Here is a 20,335-nt window from a genome sequence, read left to right as displayed (position 1 = left end):
GCTTATATATTTATTCAGTCATCCACACATGCAAGTGCATGTGTGTGTGTGAGAGAGAGACAGAGACAGAGACAGAGACTAATAATTAAAGAGAAAGAGGTCATGACTTTGAGAATGAATGAAAGGTGTTGGAGGAAGAAGGAGGAAAATTCTGTAAATATATTTCAATTAAATTTTTTAAGTCCAAGACTCTCCACCAAATATCACTTTGTAGTCATGAGTATTTATAGGTCACCAACTTTTTAGACAAACAAAAAATGTTCTGTAAAGAACAAAACTCCATAGGTGTTTATTCCCATGTGTCTCATGGGTTCTGAGAATCACAGTTATAATACTATCTGCTTTCCACAGCCTAGAGTCTCCTTAGACTTTTGGTTTTGGTTTTGTTTTTTGTGTATTTAATGTCAAGGATTTTTATTGTACCATAAGATGTATCTGAGAAGGATAACTTATGTTTGCATTTATATATTAATATCTGCAGATATACATGCATGCACACACATGCACAAACATGGGCAAATAGATACACACATCAATGCCATTCACAGAGACTTTCTCATTTCAAAGCCACATTGCATTGTATGAATTCTCCAGAATATTTTTAGCCCTCCCTCTGTATATGGCCATTTGAGTAATTATCTCCAGTTATTTACAGGTCTACAAGTTACAGGTGCATATGTATGCTACGTGCAAGTATTTTTGCTGGATAGGTCTCACAAAAGTACAACAACTGAGACAAAGGTGTATGCATTTAAAATGTTTTAAATGTGGTCAATCCTTCCTCCTTAATAGGTATAGCGACAATTTATCCTTCAACGACTTAAGCTTCCCATATAAAATCATTGTCAATAATTTTTTCAAATTTATAGGCTAAAAAGGTGTGTCATATTAGTTTCATTTCCATCATTTTAAAAGAAGACTAGCATCAGTACATAAAGTTTGAGCTATTTGCCTTCCTATTCTGTGAATTTCTTGTTCACTTCCTTTGAACAATGTTCAGTCAGTTGGGACTTTAGTTTTTGGTCTGCTTTATAAATTAAAGGAAAGCTATAATTGAAATATATTAAAATCTGTGTGTCCTTTCAAGATATGTAATGGGCTTTTAGTGGTGAAAATGGTATTCACTTGTGTAGCTACCAACAAAATTAGCATATAGAGCATTTCTGTGGCTGAAAAGATCTCTCAAGTCCAATTGGAATAAATTGCCCTTCACTTTCCAAGCAATCTCAAATATGATCTAATTAACAGAAGGTTGACTTCATTTTTTTTTTTAATTCTAGGCAAAGGGCTGGAAAGACGATTCATTAAGAGCACTGATTCCCCTTTCAGAGGACTAGGGTTCAAGTCCCAGCACCCACATGGCAGTTCACAACTGTCTGTAACTCCAGTTCCAGGGGATTGCTACCCTCACACAAACATACATGCATGCAAAATACCAGTGCCCATAAAAGTAATAACTAAATTATTTTTTAAAAGCTAAACAAGAGGTTGCTAGATCCTCTCTCCCTTCCTCTTTCTGCCTTTCTCCCTCCCTCCCTTCCTCACTCCCCGACACTCTCTTCCCACTTCTAAGTAAGACACAGGATAAAGATATGACTGTCCTACCATGACATTATGCATTGTTACAGGACTCAGCTTCTGTGAGCCTTATGCTACATTTACCATTGACAAGTGTTTAATCAACAACTGTTATCAACACACAATTACTCCCAACTTGAAACTAGTCATCAATGGACATAGAAGTGAAGAAATAACTAGCTCACTATTTATAAAATAAAAAGATTTCACTTCTTACATGATTCTGTGGTTCCTGACCAAATAATTTAAATAAATGTTTATTCTTCTAAAGAATGAAGCAGCAAATATAATATTCAGGCCTGCTAGCAAAATGATAATGAGCAACGCACCTTCGCTCTGAGGCTTTCCTGCAGCGCCAATGTGCAGTCATAGTCTCTCAGCTAGCTTACCAGGGTGGAGTTGGACACTCCTCACACATCTGCAGACCATTGAGCCAGTTTTTAGTTACTGTACTTTGACTTATTTCTCCAGTTCTCTTGGATTTTATTTGTTTGATTGGTTGGGTTTTTGTTTGTTTGTTTGTTTGTTTGTTGTTTTGTTTTTTGAGACAGGATTTCTCTGTGTAGCCTTGGCTGTCCTGGACTCACTTTGTATACCAGGCTGGCCTTGAACTCACAGCAATCCCACCTGCCTCTGCCTCCCAAGTGGTGGGATTAAAAGCATGCGCCACCATGCCCGGCTTGTTTGTTTGTTTTAATCAGTGTGATAAGTACTGAGTCTGTCACATTTGAAGATAAACAGAGGTCATTTGAATCCATGATACATTTACTTGGTAGCATACAGATTTTTTTTTCTATCAGCCATTCTAACAAGTGTGAGCCAACTTCAGATGCCATGCTTGCAGTGTCAGTATTTCAGGCAAGTTAAATGAGGGCATAGCTAAGCAAATCCCATCGCTATAAAATTAAAAGCCCACCAACAAAAACTCAGTTTGCACTGGAACTATTTCTATGAGATAAAATTCAGTACTCTCATGATATTTATGGTAAACTTCATTATCATAGTGTGGTTCTGGTGTTTAAAATGACAACTTACATATTGGAAGAAACCCCTTTCCACTGCAGAGTCAACACTATCCTCTAGATATATCACCAGTAAAGACGCAGGATGTTCTGCAGAAACTACTGCTGCAAGCCTCACTGAACACCTTCATAAGCCCCAAGCCCCCAGTGATTGCACAGATAGCTCTAGCTCATTGCCTTTCACCTACTAGGCTCCTCCTCAAAATCTGAAGAACACACCTGCTTCCCAAACCCACTAACTAGTGAACGGGGCTGCCTGTGTTCTCCATGCTTATGAAAAGTCCTTGCAACCTCTAACTTTCTTCATGGTGTTCTTCAATCTGACATGTGGTTTCTTATATGTAATAGTGATGGTCGCCTCCTGTGCCACTCTTCTTTGAGAGCAATATGAGGAGAAATAGGCATGCAGCTCCATTTTTTTTTTTTTTTTTTTTTTTTTTTTTTTTTTTTTTTAGTGTGGGCAAGGGGTTGAGACAGGTTTTCTCTGTGTAGCCTTGGCTGTCCTAGACTCACTTTGTAGACTAGGCTGGCCTCAAACTCACATAGATTTGCTTGCCTCTGCCTCCCAAATGCTGGTATTAAAGGCGTGTGTCACCACGGCCCCTGCCTGGCCTTTTTTTTTTTTTTTAAGATTGTAAATTAATTAGAATATTTTTTCCTTTCTTATTCTCTCCCAAACCCTCCCATAAATCCCTCCTCACTCTCCTTCAAATTCATGGCCTCCTTTTTTTAAATTTTTACTGTATGCATATGTATACACACATATATTCCTAAATATACCCTGCTCAGTCCATATAATGCCACCTGCATGTTTATTTTCAGGGCTGGTTGTCTGGCAATAGACAACCAATTGGTTGCTTCTCCCTGAGATGGCCACCCTTCCTATTCCCAGCTTTCCTATTGCCCCTGCCTAGGGTTCTTTGAGTAGGGCTGAGGCCTCATGGGTTTTTCTCCTTGCAGTTTGACATGCTCCTTGGTACCATCTTTCTTCAGCTCACATTTAGGCAGTCATGTCTGTGAGATTTTATGGGTGTATTTTATGGTATTACTAGAAGACACAACCTCACCACAAACTCCCTAGTCTTCTAGCTCTTACAATCTTTCTGCCTCTTCTTCTTCCATATCTCCTGAGTTTTACATGCAGGCGTGTTCTATAAAGGCGTCCACTGAAACTGGCTGCGACAACTCTGCATTTTTACTTATTGTGGTTTTATGTAGTGGTCTCTCCATCAGTTTCCTTGATGAGGGGAGAAGACTACACTAAGGACAAGTACTTATTGATTGATGTTAGGGTCTTAATGCTTTAGTAAATGATTGGTTGTAGATTTTCCTCTAGTTCGATTTCACTAGCACTGAGCAGGTCTTAAGTACAATTAGAGAGTTGTTGGTTATCACAAAGGTATATGTGCCACCACTGCTCCTGTAGGTTTATTGTGACATGCTGTTAATTGTTGTAGTTCATAGTTGTCATACCTGGATAGGACTATTATCTGCCTCCCTCCTTTGGAAGTTTTCTTGCCTCCTTCTGGTACCATGAAACCTAGTCCTCAGGGAGGGAGATTCTAAGTCAGTTCCAGCTCAGGGGTCTCAGTGGTCTCCAGGCCCTGTTACTGAAGTGCATGTTTCCTTTAACACTTCTACATCTTAGGGGTAACCAATGGAAATAGAAATGGGCTGTGTGTTTTTGGAGTCTTCTGGACAATTTGCAGTCCCTTTACCTGTGTAGATAATATCTAAAGATGTCATTAATGTTCAAAGGAGGATTGACCAGAATAGGAGTTATCGATGCAAAGCAGAGCCAAGAGCAATCTGGAGAATAACTATTTAAAACTATAAAGAAATGAATCAGTAGCATGCAAACACATTAAAATCAATTCTAGACATTCCTGGGATGTTCTCTAGGGTCAAGCGAATGTTTAAAGAGAGAAAATAAGAAATTCAAATCAAGGAAAATTAAAGTGAATACCCCAGAATTATTGATGATAGTAAACATGGTACTTATACTAAGAAAAGAGAAACAGTGGTACATTGCTTCAAAAGTTGTATCTGATTAGAGCAAAGCCATCAGTCTTCAAATCTACTTGGTCCTCCAAAGCCTGAAAATGACCCTGAAGCATGGGGTGAGGAATTCAATAATCAATCTAATCTTGAATTCTCTCCAGTTTCTGGTGAAGACTTAGGAGAGAGCCTATGAAAAAGCTAACTTTACAACCCAGGCAAGTGGGGGCAAAACAGGGAAAAAGAATTTGTTTCCTAATTCCTCCCTGGCCTCAAGAGCTGTTCTTGGTATTTCTAATGAACTAAGAAAACTATTTAAAACTGTAGAAGTAGCGATGGCACTGGGCAGCCCTCACCTATTACCTTGAGATGCAATAATTACAACTATTTGCATCCAGACATTCGCGGATTGTGAGGATCCTTCACTGTTTTTAAATTTACTCATTTTCCCATTAAACTGTTTCATACAACTATCATAGCACAAGAGGATAAAGCTTTGGAATTGACTTATTTGCACCATAATAGCCATAAAATACTAATTTCTTACCTTAATCTTCTTTCTCAATTAATAAATCAAAGGGAAGGAACACTCAATATCAACAATTATCTGGGTTTGATCACTGCTGCGTTATGTCACCTTTAACTAACGATCAGTTTTTAAGAGCACCACAAAACCCTATGAATTTTCAAATTTCAATTGCAGATTACTATAGAACAATAGGAAATCATTATCCATCTGGTAAGCTATGAGAGCTTTCTCATATGAATTGAATTTGTGATTACAAAAGTTGTCTAACCTTCTCTCATTACACAGACAGGTATTTACTTTATCGATGGCTCATCTAATAGAGCAGGAGGGATTCATAGTCCAGATATTCATCAATATATTAATATTTCTTTTTCCTCAGACCAAAAGGTAGAACTAGTTGTTTGATTATGGTTAATTCATAGTTTCAAATTCACATAAAAACTTTACATATAATTTCAAATTCTGCTTATGTTGTAGGGTTATTTCCAGCAATAGGCTTATATTCGTGCACACTCTAACCTCTGCAGTTTTATTGCAGAAGGAAATAAGCCAGCTGATGCATTAACTTGCCCTATTTTTACTTCTCCAGAAGAAGATAGGGAAGGGGCATGCATCTGTCATTGCAGAAGGACCCACTGAAACATTATGGACTCCTTTTTGGCTCCTCCAGCCATGGGCCATCAAGGACGATGGAGAGGACAAGGTGACAGTGGAAGTCACCAGAAAGATAACAACCATCCAGCTAAAGGGCAAAAGGAGATTTCACCCCCATCAACAGAAGTCTGCCCACCTAGAGCCAAATTAAGGCCGTATGCTCCAGGAGTAAAATTATTCTACAAAGCATACAGTGCCCCGTGTTACCCAATAATCTCTTTCTGGTAATGCTAGCTGCTTTAACCTGTGCATCTCTACTGAGTGCATTTGAGCATGTGTATTTGTCTTATGTGTTCCTCATCCTCCTTTGCTTCACCTTGTAGATTGTGAATCCAGGGCCTCTTGCATTCTAGGCAAGACGTCTACCTCTACACTTCTAGCCCCAAGGACAATAGGTATCTCAAACCTACCACTGTAGGTTCAATAAACAATTTTAAAATATTTATTACATTTGCTCATTAACTTAATTATTGTATGTATGTATGTATGTATGTATGTATGTATGTATGTATGTATGTATGTATGTGATGTATATGCCACAAAACATCCATGGAAGTCAGTGGACAACTTGTGGGAATCGGTTCACTCCTTCTGTCGCATGGGTCCCAAAGATCACAATCATATTGTCAGGCTTCATGGCAAACGTCTTTACTCACTGGACCACCTTGCCATCCCTGAAACACAATTTTAAACATTTTTTAAAAACTTGCAATTGGCTCTTTGTGAATTTTAAGCCATGCATCCCAATCCCACTTATCTCTACCTCCCCCGGTACCTGTCATCCACCTTTACAACCTCCCCCCACCCGCCCCTGCAACAGAGAAAAAAAATATTGTTGTAGAAGCTGCAGTGTGTCCCACAGTGTTCCCTTTTGTCCATACTTCTTTGCTTGCAAATGTTCACTGTAATGACTCCTTAGTTTGGTACGAGGCCTTTGAATTCTGCTACTCTAGCAATACTGGAACCTCACTGAGACTTCCCTTAGATATCCTGTTGCTGCCCTGTGTCATGGAGATCATGTAGGCTTGGATCTGCAGGAGCAGCCCCTTTGTGCACTCCAGCAGTTCATCGATGGGGTAGATTTTGGGATGGATGAATTCAAAGGTCTGGATCTGGGCCTGAGAGCTATCTGAGCTGGTCAGCCAGCTGGCTCTCCTGCTTTCATGCCCTCAGAGCTGGCTTATGAGCCACCCCTGTACCTAGGGCCAGCTCTACCCTGCTGCCTGCCCCTCCTCCAGGCCTCTGTAGTGCTAGACTGGTGGTTAGCTCAAGCTAGCTCCCTATAAGGAGTCAGGGGAGGCTGGTGCCGGACTGGTGATCTTCTCGGGCTCACTTTTTTTCAGGGACTGTTAAGCTACTAATCATTCAGATGTGCATAGGTCAGAGCATAGCCATAGCCCCTCCCCTCTCTACCACCTACTGATGTACATGTGACACAGCAGCCACACCTCCAACATCTCAAGAAGCAGAGATTTCCTATTTTCATAGGACATCATAACATTTGTATTCCTATTAAGGATAAATGTTAGCTTACATTCTACAAGATACCAGAACTACTAATCATATGAGTCTCTTTTTAAGCTATTCTCTGAATTTTTCTGATCAGAATAATAATGTAACAAATAAGTACTGAACATAGTTTTAATCCCTGTTCTTGGTGGCAGGGTGTTACACACAATGCTTTTACTGTTCTATTATTAATTATATTTAAATTTTTCTTGATCATAGGATACTCATGCATTAAATGTCAATTAGACTTATCAAAAACATCTCAAATCATAACCACTCTGGACAGCCTACATTTAAAGAATACATACACAGGGAAAGTGGTCCAAGAATGTAGCCATGTTAGGAGAATTCTGAGTCCTTAGGAGAAGACTCTAAGAAAATAGCACAAGAGTCTTATGACCTTAGTTTCTACTAGACATGGAATTTTTCTTGGAATATGTTTTCTTTATCCTACCAGGTGTAGCAGGTAGGACTGAGTTTACTTCATATTATTCATTACGACTGGGTATTGTTATTTGTTTATATGCTCTATGAAAAAGCATGGTTTTGCTGGGCGCAGCTGGTCTGCCATGTGCGGCCTGCCCTTGTGATTGTGCACTTTACTCCTTTGACTCTTCTTAACCCTCAGAGTATAAACCGTCTGATGCTCTGAATAACGTTGGCTATTTCACTCCAGTCCACGTCATTCATTGGCTCCACCCTCCTCGGTCCCACCGCCTCTACAGCAGTATACAACAATGACATTTTCCTGAGATTGTTCTGTTAGATGGAAATATCCCCTCCAAGCTCAAATGTTTGAAGATGAGCTGGTGGCAATAGCGAAGTAGTTCATTTGGAAGAGAAGCTCTTGGCACTTACAACCTGGAACTAGTTCTAGCCTGACATTTTTGATCACTAACCCACTTGAGAAATGAGCACGCTGCAAGCTCCTGCTGCCATTGGCCCAATCTAACCACTGCGCTTCCCCTAGTAAGAGGGGCTGAGAACATCTGAACTACAATCTAAACCAAATTCTCTGTTAATTATGTTACTTTGGTCGGGTATGTAGTGCCAGTGATACAAAAATAGCTAATATGGAGGTAATAAGAAATTTACAAAAATATTCTTTAAGAGATTTGAAATTTCTTATTATAATAAGAATCACAGTCTAGGGGTATATGACCTTTAGAAAGAATGGAGAAGAAAGGAAAAACAAAGATGGCTGCGGCTGCCCTCACCTGCTGCAGAGTTCCAAGGAGTCTGAAAACCCCAAGGAGGCACCTAAAGGTGACATGATGGTGAAAAGGGAGTCTGTAGAACTCACAATAGCTCTGGAACAACTAAGAAAAAAAGGGCAAGTCTTCTGGGAAGTTTTTATTATTATTATTATTTTTACTTATACATTTGTATTATTACACAAATATACAATAAACTACCTATAGCAAGAAGAACCACGACACAATCAAAAATTATACAAATGTTATATTCTTCACATTTGACAGCCTTGAAGAAAACATCTTTCCTATCTTGGTGCATCTAAATTTCTGAATGCAAAGTGCACTCACATGGGGTATGTCTTGGGTTGGGCCAAGCATTGGTGAGAGAGAACCAACCCCGGATGCTTTTAAAAATAGTCAGCTATGCTTTCAGACAGGAGTCAAACAGAGTTGTCCTCTGAGAGGCTCAGATGCTGAGACTCGCATCCAAACATTGGGATATCTGTAGGAAACCTTGTGGGAAAGTGGGGGGATGGGGGGGGCAGGGAAGGACCTGGAAGTGACAGGAGCTTCACAAGAAGGCCAACAGAGGCAACTAACCAGGGCCCAGAGGGGCCCGCTGAGACTGAAGCACTTACTGAGGACCTTGCATGGACTGGACCTAGGCCCCCTACAAAGATGTAGCTGATAGGCAGCTCAGGCTTCATGTGGATCCCCTAGTAAGGGGAGCAGGGGCTCTCTCTGACATAGACTCTCTTGCCATCTTTTAAATGACTTCCCTCTGGCAGGAGTGCCTTGCCAGGCCACAAGGGAAGTGGACATGCTCAGGCCTGATACTACTTGATGAGCCTAGGGGTATGGGGCTGGGAGGTGAGGAGGGAGGGAGCTACAACCAGGATGTAGAAAATATAAATAAATAAATAAATAAATAAATAAATAAATAAATAGGGAGGTAGGGAGGTAGGTAGACAGACCGACAAAACAAAAACAAAAACAAAACAAAAAAACAAAAAAACAAAAGTGGACCCACAGAATTGAAAAGACAGTGGAACAGAGCCCCACTGTGGAGCATGACAAACCTATACCCTTCACCAGGGTAACTCAGCCAGCAAACAGCACCAGAAAGGTTGTGCCAGATGAGCTGTGGGGCTGCTGGCACTGATGGCAGGGTAATGTGCTGTGATCTGGAACTCCTGTAGAAACATGTCATTACTGAATAGGGCCAGCCCTAGGCCTGCGAGTCAGCTCCCACCATGGAGCTGCTGCAGTTGCAACCCCATGCTGCTTGCCCTGCTGAGAGATGGAGAGCTTAGTCCAGTGGTACTGCCCACATCCTCTAAGCACAACTCTGGAGCCTAGTGAGCCTCGGGGTAGCAGGCATTGAGGGTAAGGGTGGGGAGGCTGTAGCAGCCAGGGGCTTGCACAGAACCTGTCCCCAGACACCCTGTCTAGTCATAACATCACTCTGACTCAATAACCCACCCACACACATTCATGTGTGTGTTTGTGTGTGTGTGTGTGTGTGTGTGTGTGTGTGAGTGTATGTGTATGATTTCAAGGTAAGAAAAAATAGAGGAATAGAGCAGTGAGTATGCAGTGGAGAGAGGTAGAACTAGAGACGCAACCTCAGTGACAGGTGTGAGAGAAATCTGTGCTGGATGAAGGAACATGTCCTTGCTTGGTAGGGCTCACAGAGTGGTGGGCGGCAGTCTGGAACTTGCACATGCTGCCCCAATATACCCTCAGCCTTGTTCTGAGGAACTACAGGACATCAGATATGAAGAACAGTTCATTTTCTGGAGTAGACCTCCTCAACAGATCACTATGGTTCATGCTGTCCCTGAGGGCCACTTTTGTGTCTGTAGCCTGCTGTCCTGGGCCATGTTGAAGCAGGTTCATGTAGATGTCTGGGATCCTACATCAGCTGGGAGCCTTGTTGAAGACCTCGGCCCAATTAACCACCAAAGGTCATGTGGGTATCTGTGGCTGTCCTGCCGCCAGAGGCCATATTGACATCTGTGATTCATGCTGTTGTCAGGGCCATGTCTGGATCTGTGGTCCTGGTGCAGCTTGTCATTATGGTGATGTTTGTGTGGCCTGTGTTACCACTGAATGTCATGCGGATGTCTGTGGTCTGTACTGCCACTTGACGCTATGCTGATGTCTTTGGGGCAGGCTGTTACTAGAGGCTATATGGACGTGGTCAGTCACCTGAAACCATGTTGATGCCCTTGGCCTGTGCTGTCACCAAGGGCTATGATGCTGTCCATGGATCTGTGCTTAGTCAGAGGGCCATGCTAATGTTTGTGGTCCATACTGTCACCTAAGATCATGCTGAGGTCCATGGCACATGCAGATGCTGGAGACAATGTGGGTGTCTATAATTTATGCCCCCACTGCCTATAAAGGGCAACAACGCTACTTTTGCCATGGCATTAATGACTGCAGACTCACAGTTGAGAAAGAGGGCCCTAAAAGGCTTATGTGATCGTCTTTACTGCCACACCACTCCAACGCCAACCTCTGACAAAAGATAAAATAAAGTAATAGCATAGACAGAAAACTATCAAAGAGAATTCTTAAAATTTTTGACAAGGACACTGAAGTGTGGTTCTCCACAATTGATGGCTTTTGTTGTGGGTGTGGGTGGAAAAAGATTCATTCTTTAAGGGGCTGGCCGCTGGTAAGTAAGTACAAAGACATGCTCCAGTAAGTATAAAGACAACACAAATTAGGCCTGTTTCTTCTTCTCCTCCTCCTCCTCCTCTTGCTCTTGTTCTTCTTCTTCTTGTTCTTCTTGTTCTTCTTCTTCTTCTTCTTCTTCTTCTTCTTCTTCTTCTTCTTCTTCTTCTTCTTCTTCTTCTTCTTCTTCTTCTTCTTCATTTTAGGGAGCTCAGGAAGTCACAAGGATAAGGGTATAGACCTGGAAAAAGTGGGAAGTGAATGTGAACAGGGTTCATTGTATGAAATTTCCAAGCAATTAATATAAATATTATAAAGGAGAATAGAACAGGAGCCTGCACACTCCTAGGCTGTAAACAGCCAGGACACAATTTGACTCATCCTCTGGGCAGAAAGATCCCATCTCTAATAACTGTGTGTCTTAGTGCCAGTTAGTTCATATTTTAGCCAAACAATGTGAAACATTTAAAATCTGCTCATAAGGCTAGTTAGGAACAAACATGCTTATTTGGTAAGTGGTCATTTGTCTTTGATGATATAAAATTATTCTTTACCCATGGCCATAAGCAAGTGTCTCTTTTATGTAGAACTGTAGGCTTTTACCCTGCAATTTCTAAGGACTACATAAATTCCACAAAGCATGTGACTCTAAATGATTCAGGAAACATAAATAAGTGTATGGTTGAAAACACCAGTCAGGCTGAATGGTGGTGACACATGCCTTTAATCCTAGCACCTGGGAGGCAGAGGCAAGCAGATCTCTGTGTTCAAAACCAGCCTGGTATACAGAGTGAGTCCAGGACAGCCAAGGCTACACAAACTCTGTCTCAGGAAAAAAAAAAGGAAGGAAAGAAGGAAGGAAGGAAGGAAGGAAGGAAGGAAGGAAGGAAATAAGTGAAGGGCAGAGGGACGGGGTAGAAGGGGAGGGAGGGAGGGAAGGGGGAGGGAGGGAAGAGATAGAAGAAAAGGGAAGGAAGGAAGAAACGAAGGAAGGAAAGGAAAGGACCAGTCAAAATAGTGGTGTTTGACAAAGATTTTAGACAAAGTAAAAATTTCTTACATATAAGTGTTCTTTTCTAACAAATGGCTAGTGATGCAAACCATTTTCTTCACATTTTAGTTGTTTTGCCTCAAAGCATGACTGCTAGAAATAATCTCCCCACTAGCAACTTTAAATCCTTTTTACCAACTCTTGCCATCTAGAGATTTCATTAAACAGAGGCTTAAATTCTTCCTCTGCTAGATGAGGTGATACCAGCAGCAGGCTGTAGTTATTAAGAACGTTAAATGATTTACGTGCATATCTAATGTCTGGGACATAATTAGAACTGATGCAGTGAGCACAGATCACACGCAGCACTGGAAATCATAAGAGCGTTTCCTACTAGCCTTTCCTTGATGCTCTCATAGTCATATATGGAAATAAGTTTTACGTTGCATTTCAAACAGCATGTGCACTGAAAATGTGATCACAGTAATTAAAAAACAATTAAACAATATCAGTCTCTTTGGACATTGCTTGGGGTTTGTTTGTTTGTTTGGGGGTTTTTGTTTTGTTTTGTTTTGTTTGTTTGGTTTTTGGTTTTTGATATATAATTTCATTGTCTTGAGTTGTCTGGGACTTTATATATAGAACAGGCTGTCCCTGAACTTGCTACAATCCATGTACCTTTGCCTCCTATCGTATCATTCTTATATTCAACTTGTCTAATGGTAGTTCATTGCTGAGACCAAACAGATATAGATGGAGGAAAGGCATATTGGTTTTCCTGTTATGTTGCCTCTGTTTATAGTAGCTACAAAAATAGGCCTATGGGAATAAAAGCCACACATAGGAGCCGTGCTCCAGTGGCTAAGTGAATTTATCTCATGTTATTACAAGAAATATCATTGTCATACCCTGAGATAAAATACTGTTTCATTCTTTACTTGTAACTGATTTTACTAAAGGTTAAAAATTTCTTATTACATATATTTTTACCAATTTTTTCATTCTCCAGGATTCTTTAAACACACACACACACACACACACACACACACACACGCACAACATACGCTTACGCTCATACACATAATATGCACATGGACACATACCTGCAACTTTGTAAGCAGATGAAATCATGCAGTTACCTGTTTGGGAAATTGAAAATAGAAAACTGTTTTCTCTCTGTAAGGCATGTTTTCTGTTCTTGATACCTGTGGCACTAATAACAAATATTATTTTTCTTCTTTTTTAATTTTTTAATTTTATTAATTTATTCACATTACATCTCAATTGTTAGCCCATCTCTTGTATCCTCCCATTCCTCCCTCTCTCCCACTTTCCCCCTACTCCCCTACCCTAAAATATTATTTTTTTTAAAAAGAGCAATATCACTAACAGAGGAGACATCTCCAGACATAAGATGTCATTTCATATTGATTTCTTTCTGTGTTCTTTTGCCTATTGTGTTATTGCTTTTAAAAAAGGAAAGGATGCAGAACAGAATGAAGCAATCTCCCATGAGGTTTCTAAAACACATCTTACATAAGTCAATGTCAATAATAGTAATTCATCTTTTTTGGATTTACAAAGTCTACTTAGCTGAGAGAATAATATTGGAAAACCAGAAAAGAACAATTTCTCAGAGACCTTGTTTTCTTACGTTTGACATTTCTCCTATACTTTCATTTTCTTTCATATATTTGCATTCTGAAATCTTAGTTTCCTCACTCCACGACCTGCTTCTCAGACGTCATCCATGTCCATTGGCATCTCAGACTGTTTTTCTCATGCTTGACACCACCTACACTTTCTAGCTTCTGATCTCCTGGGATACCAGGATTGCCATTACCCTGTCAGCTGCTAACACCAGGAGACCTGCTAGACACGCTACAACCTTGACATAGCTGAGCATGCTAAAACCTCAAGACTCTTCATGTTTTTCTCCACTAGCATGGAGGAGATGACTAAGTCAGTAAATTACTTTGTGCAAGCAGGAGGACCTGAGTTTGGAGCCCCACCATGCGGTCAGATGTGACAGTGCATGCATGTATTCCTTGCACTGGGGAAGCAAAGACAGGCAGATCCTGTAATTTGCTGCCCAGTCAGTCGAGCCAAATTTCTGGGTTCAGTAAAAGAACATGTCTACAATTAAGGTGTAGATCGATTGAGAAATAAACTCAACATTGACCCCTATTCTCCACATGCATGCACAAACTTGTAATCTCAAGAGACACATAAATGTTGCAATACATTATTTTGAAAATATTTCTTACACTCTAAGAGACTGTAATTTTTGCTGGACCTCACAGCCAGAGTTAGTAATATACCTTGAGGTCATTTGGTACCAGCATACCATGTGCTCAGCCTGTTTGTTTAACCTGCTTTTAAAAAGACAGTGTAACAATCAACATTTCTGCCTTGGTTGTCCATGTAATTAACTTTTATTATTTAAGTTAATATATAGCAGTAATCATAATACACCTCACCTAGAGCAGTGTATGTATGTATGTATGTATGTATGTATATTATAGTAATAAATGCTGAAAATAGCAAATAAGTTTAATGCAACCTTACAAAGCAAATAACCTCCATAAATATTGAAAGCAGCATGGATATATGTTGATAAGTATGTTTGCAGTTATCTGGATCAGCTGGAGTCAGCTGGAGTTGGTAAAATTTCACATCTTGTAGAAAATCTGTTAAGGATTTCCATAAAGTATTCCTCATTCTGTTCCTGTGTGATACTTTCTGTGCTACTCAATAAAGAAAGAACAAAGCCTTTGTTGGGGACACACAGAAACAGAGATACAGGTGAGACAAACAGCACTCATGCATGCACAGGGACACAGAGTTAGACTCATATAACAGACAGATTGCATTTTTATTACAAAAATCTTCAGGTGCAGAGAGCCTGAAGACAGAGAGGGAAGCTGAGATTGAAACTCAGGAGGGCTGCTCTTGGTTAAACTGCTCCTGGAGCTATGCTTTGGTTTCTTCTTCTACTGAAACACTGATACATATTGGCAACTATGAGTTTATTGTCCATGCAATTTACAAACGCATTTTTTTGTGCCTTGTGTGAGGCATCTTTACTGCATTTAGCCTAGGAACAGAAACAAACACACACACACACACACACACACACACACACACACACACACACTGTTGCTTACCAGTGTTTACCAACAATTCTTCCAAATCTTATTTCTCATACTTGACTTCCTCTAGTCTCCCTTTTTCTTAATGTCTCTACTCCTGCAATATTTTTCTCTTATTATTCATCTACATAATCTTCTGAAACATAAAATAAACATTTCCATCATTTCACAATCCACATGCATATCAGTGACTATTTGTCATCCAACCCTGCCCTACAATGTTCTGTATTGAGCAAACCCACGTGGATGTTCACAGTCTCCAGCCTCACATTCAGAGAGTCCACTGTCCCTGCAGTCCCCAGATTATCTCTTCTCCTTCCTCTTTTCTAAGGATGCCAACCTTAGGACTATCAGCAGCAGCCACTTCTCCTCTGGTTCAATGCAGCACTCACTAGGTTTATGCACCACTGCATTTACTCCACACCAAGCTGTTACTGAGTTTTTGTATGTACTCTCACATTTAAAGTTCAACAGACTCTAAGATGTTGTCATCCTTGCTTTCCAGATGCAGGATGGGAAGCACAGCATGACCACAGAACACACCATAGCCAGATGTGAAAGGAGGGTCCCTTCTGAAGGTCCCCAGAGACAGGGCCTACACCACCTTTTATGCTGCTTCCTTTCTGGTGCCTGTTGTCCTTCTCTGCTTGCTTCCGCCTCTCAGACATTTAATTTTAACAACTCTCTGCAATAGTTTTGATTTCCCCATTACTGCCTGTCACTTGTTTACCATAAGGATTCTCTTTTTAAATTATTGCTAATTAATCATTAACAAAGTTAAGTTGCTGAGCCGTTTGATGTACTCTTTATTTTACTGGGAGAATTATGTCCAAAACAACAATCAGAGCCTTCCAGCAGCACACAAGGTCTTTGAAAGTTAGACTCCCATCTCGTTGGCAGTCTCACTCACTTGAACTGCCACATTTGTAAATGTTTTATCCACACCAATGTGCACACCAGCTTTATTTTTTAAAATGTGTCACATTGAGTCATAAAATCACTGATATCCAACAAATTTAAGTATACAAAAATAGCACAGTTACATTCTACTTACTGGAGTTTTCAGTGGAAAGTGCTAGCTCCTACTTTCTGTTTCCTAACCTGAAGCATAGTATCTGAAGACAACATTCTCCACTGCTTCCACGTGCTCTCCTGATGTTAGTCACCTCCATATTTTTCTCAGTGTGCTGAAACATAAGGAACCAAGGCTCTGGTAGGCTCAAACACAAGAAGGAATGAAGAGTTGTTGTTTGCTTTTATTTGCCGGACCTGGAATTCACATTCCACTACTTGTAGACTGTGACCCTCTGCTGATGGTATCAGAAGAAGAAAAGGCAAAAATATATGACATCCTTGCAAACGACGCTCCACAGTATATCGCTTGAAACATGTATGTGCCCAGAACATCATCACTGATGTGTGTGAACTTGGAGATGTATTTCTGCCACCTGACAGTCACAAACCAAACCTTTCCTTGAACAGGGGGAGACAGTGAGTGATGACCATACTGATCCTCTGTGCAAGAGAGGATGGTCTTTTGGTTTCTGTTTATGTTTTGCCTCTAGCTCTCATATCTCTTATTTCTCCTTTCCTTTTTTTTTTTTTTTTTTTTTTTTTTTTTTTTTTTTTTTTTTTTTTTTTGAGACAGGGTTTCTCTGTGTAGCCCTGGCTGTCCTGGGCTCATTTTGTAGACCAGGCTGCTGGCCTCGAACTCAGAGATCCATATATCTCTGTCTCCTGAGTGCTGGTATTAGAAGCGTGCATCTCCACGGCTGGCTTCCTTTCCTATTTTTGAATATGTTTAAAAGCTAAATTTAGGTGGCTCGATGAGTGTGATTCAGGAAGTATAATTTGCAACATAGAGAAAAAATCAAGACATTATTTCTTATCTTACAGAATTTTTGTTCACTAAATTGTGGATCAAATCTGTTTGCTTACAGCCAGTGAATTGGCTCATTAGGCAAATGTGCTTGCTGCCAAGACAGATGACCTGTTCGACTGTGATTGGGAGAAACTGATTCCTACAAGCAGGCCTCATATTCTCCTATTCAGACTAGAAAGACTCAAGTCCAATCTCCAGCACCCCATGACAGCTCACAACCATTGTAACTCCAGTTCCAGGAGATCCGATGCCCTCTTCTAGCCTCTGAAACACTGCACACATAGACATACATGCAGGAAAAACATTCATACATATAAGTAATAAAGAAACAAATTTTGTTTAAAAATGATAAATATTTTTTGAAGAGTTCACGTACAAGAGAAAGTATGTCAATCTTCTATTTCTAAGATCAGTTAGTCTTACATATTGATCTTCAGATAATTTTTTCCATATGCAAAAGCAAGGAGGATTTATTTCTGCAGAATCCCAGAATGCAGGGACCACCATTTAGATAAAATTGTGACCCTGGGGTGAACTCACAGTCTTGTTTTAAACATATTCAGGGGAATTTCTAGGGAGGGATCGGCGACCTTAAACACAATCGGAGCATTCAAACTGAAAAAGCACAGGCCAACTGAAAAGGGGCAGACAGCTTTATGTCAGGAGCCATAGGACCTTGCCTGACCTGCCCCAGTGGCTGAGAGGCCCTGCTGGCTGAAAGCCACAGCTGTCTGCCTACTTGAGATAATTATTCTGCCTGGCTACCACAAAGATCCAGCTTGACCTTGAGAAAGAGAACATTCAGTGTATCCTGACTTCTGTATAATCGCCCTACTCCACACCTGCTGTCCTTGGGCCTGGCCCAGAAGATTTTGTAACTTTCCACTGCATTCCTTCCTACCCCCGCCCTTTCAGAAACTTACTTTAAATTTGGATACCCCCTTACAATAAACGGCCCTAGATAAGCAACGTTTTCCTGGGCTCGTGCCTCTCTTTCGTCCATTCTTTATTCACAGGTCGCGACCCTCCTCGCCACTTCACGAATAACTGAACCCGCGGGTCGGGGACAGCTTTAGTCAGTGGTCACATACCTAAATCATTCAGAAAACCAGAACTAATGTAACAGCTCCTGATTTGCAGATTTATGTATAGGTGAAGAGCTTCCAGTACCAGCAGGTGGGTTCCTGTGAATGGCAGGGCTTTGCAGAAGACTGAACAGCTCTTGGCATGTTGTGGACCAAGTAAAGGGCCATTACATTGTGACTTAGATGTTATTTGCATTCTGAAAAGTCAGAGTATATGAATAAAGCAGTTACATTCCCGATTAAGATAAACTGCAAAATTAGCCCTTTCCTAACTGACTCCAGCCTTGTTTTCCCAAGTTAACTTCTTGAAACTAGGGAATTCATCTGACAGACAGACAGTGGATTCTCACAGTGTTTTTCAGCCAAGTTTCAAAATGAACAACAACAAAAAATCTTCTTCTCACATTGTCATCATTTTAGTTGCTATTTATTTTATAAGTAATGTATGTTCTGGAATTGATTAAGAAATAAAATATCATCTAAATAAATTATTCTGTAATTCAGCATTGAAACATTTACCGCATGGGAGTTGACCAGTAGATCATCATTTTGGAATTTAAAATACTAATAGTTGTATAATTACATTTATTTATTCTTTTCCCCTAAAGGCAATTAAATTCTCTATGTATCACATTGTTTCATTTTAAAAGAACACCAGAAATCAATTTGTTCTGACATGTTCTTCAAAAGACAACAGAACACATAAAAGGTTGACTGGTTCTGTTGAACTTTACTGACTTAGACTTCTAGAAAACCTAGTACATGATAAGAATTAATCAAATGCTTTTCAAAGGATGGCTGGTCATTGATGAAAGAAACACTTATGTGGAAAAAAAAAGCCCTTGAACTCTCACTGCCTAGCCATGACTGACTCTGGTTCAGGATGGGCCATTGAGTTAGTCTCATTATACGCTTTATCTCTCTAACGTAAATTCTTGGTCCTCTACTAGTCGATTGTCTAAGCAAAGATTTTAGTATGATTCACTATTTTTTAATTCACACGTGCATTTAATAACTACTCATTAACAATTTACCCAAAACTAGACATTCTATTAAATACTGTTGAAGTAATTTTTTAAAAACCCAAAGTTTACATAGACAATATTTTTCTTAGCTTACAATGTAATATGCAGAACATTCTCAGAGCAAGAAAATAAAGTAAGAATTCTAGAGTCAAGGAAATGGTATAAATGAGATTTGCTTGAGTTTTAGGAATATTAATTCATTTTGCCAGTGATGGATATGATCTTATTCAGAATGTGAATATCACTGTCATTCTAATATTCCTAGAGGCTGGCAGAAAGTTCCATTTCTGTGAGATTCTTTCAGTTCAGTGGAGAATATGATGAACAAAACAAATATGAGTAAGTGATTTTTGCTTTGTGATCATAAGAATATGCATATATCAGATGACATATTGAAATGAGGATTTTTTAAATCAAATTTTGAACGCTTTGCTGTTGTTTTTGTTGCTTTCACTCATCAACTTAAGTCTCAAAAACAGCTGGAGAGAAGGACCTAGTTGGCAAAATGCTTGCTACATAAACATGAGAACCAGAGTTTGTTCTCAGAAGCCAAATCAAAGGGTTGTGTGTCATAGCACACACTTGTATCCCCAGTTCTAAGGAACTGGAGAGACATGTTTGCTAGGCTCACTAGATAGCCAGCCAAGCCTCATTGAAAAATTCCAGGCCAATATGAAAGCCTGCTTCCAAAAACAAGATGGATGGCTCTAGATGAACAACATCTGATGCACAATACCTCTGGCCTCTGTGTACACAAAAGCATTTCTGTATATTCTACACACACACAGACACAGACACACACACACACACACACACACACACACACACACACACACACACACACACACACCAGGCCAGGGCTGGAGAAATGACTCAGAGGTTAAGAGCAATGGCTACTCGTCCAAAGGTCCTGAGTTTAATTCCCAGCAACCACATCATGGCTCACAATGTCTATAATAAGAACTGGTCCACTCTTCTGGCCTGTTCATATACATGCAGGCAAACCAGTGTATATATAATAAGTAAATAAAT

The 20,335-nt window shown here is 40.1% G+C and overlaps 1 non-coding gene across 1 annotated transcript; it reads right to left on the bottom strand.

Moving 5' to 3' along the window:
• Positions 1–7,126: 7,126 nt before the first annotated feature.
• LOC127207784 (small nucleolar RNA SNORA17) lies at positions 7,127–7,251 on the bottom strand. Its single transcript, XR_007832991.1, has one exon. It is a non-coding gene; the product is annotated as a small nucleolar RNA SNORA17 (small nucleolar RNA).
• Between the last annotated feature and the right edge of the window lie 13,084 nt (positions 7,252–20,335).

The sequence above is a fragment of the Acomys russatus genome, chromosome 2 (assembly GCF_903995435.1).
Source record: "Acomys russatus chromosome 2, mAcoRus1.1, whole genome shotgun sequence".
Lineage (NCBI taxonomy): Eukaryota > Metazoa > Chordata > Mammalia > Rodentia > Muridae > Acomys > Acomys russatus.
This window is presented reverse-complemented; position numbering and strand designations above follow the sequence as displayed.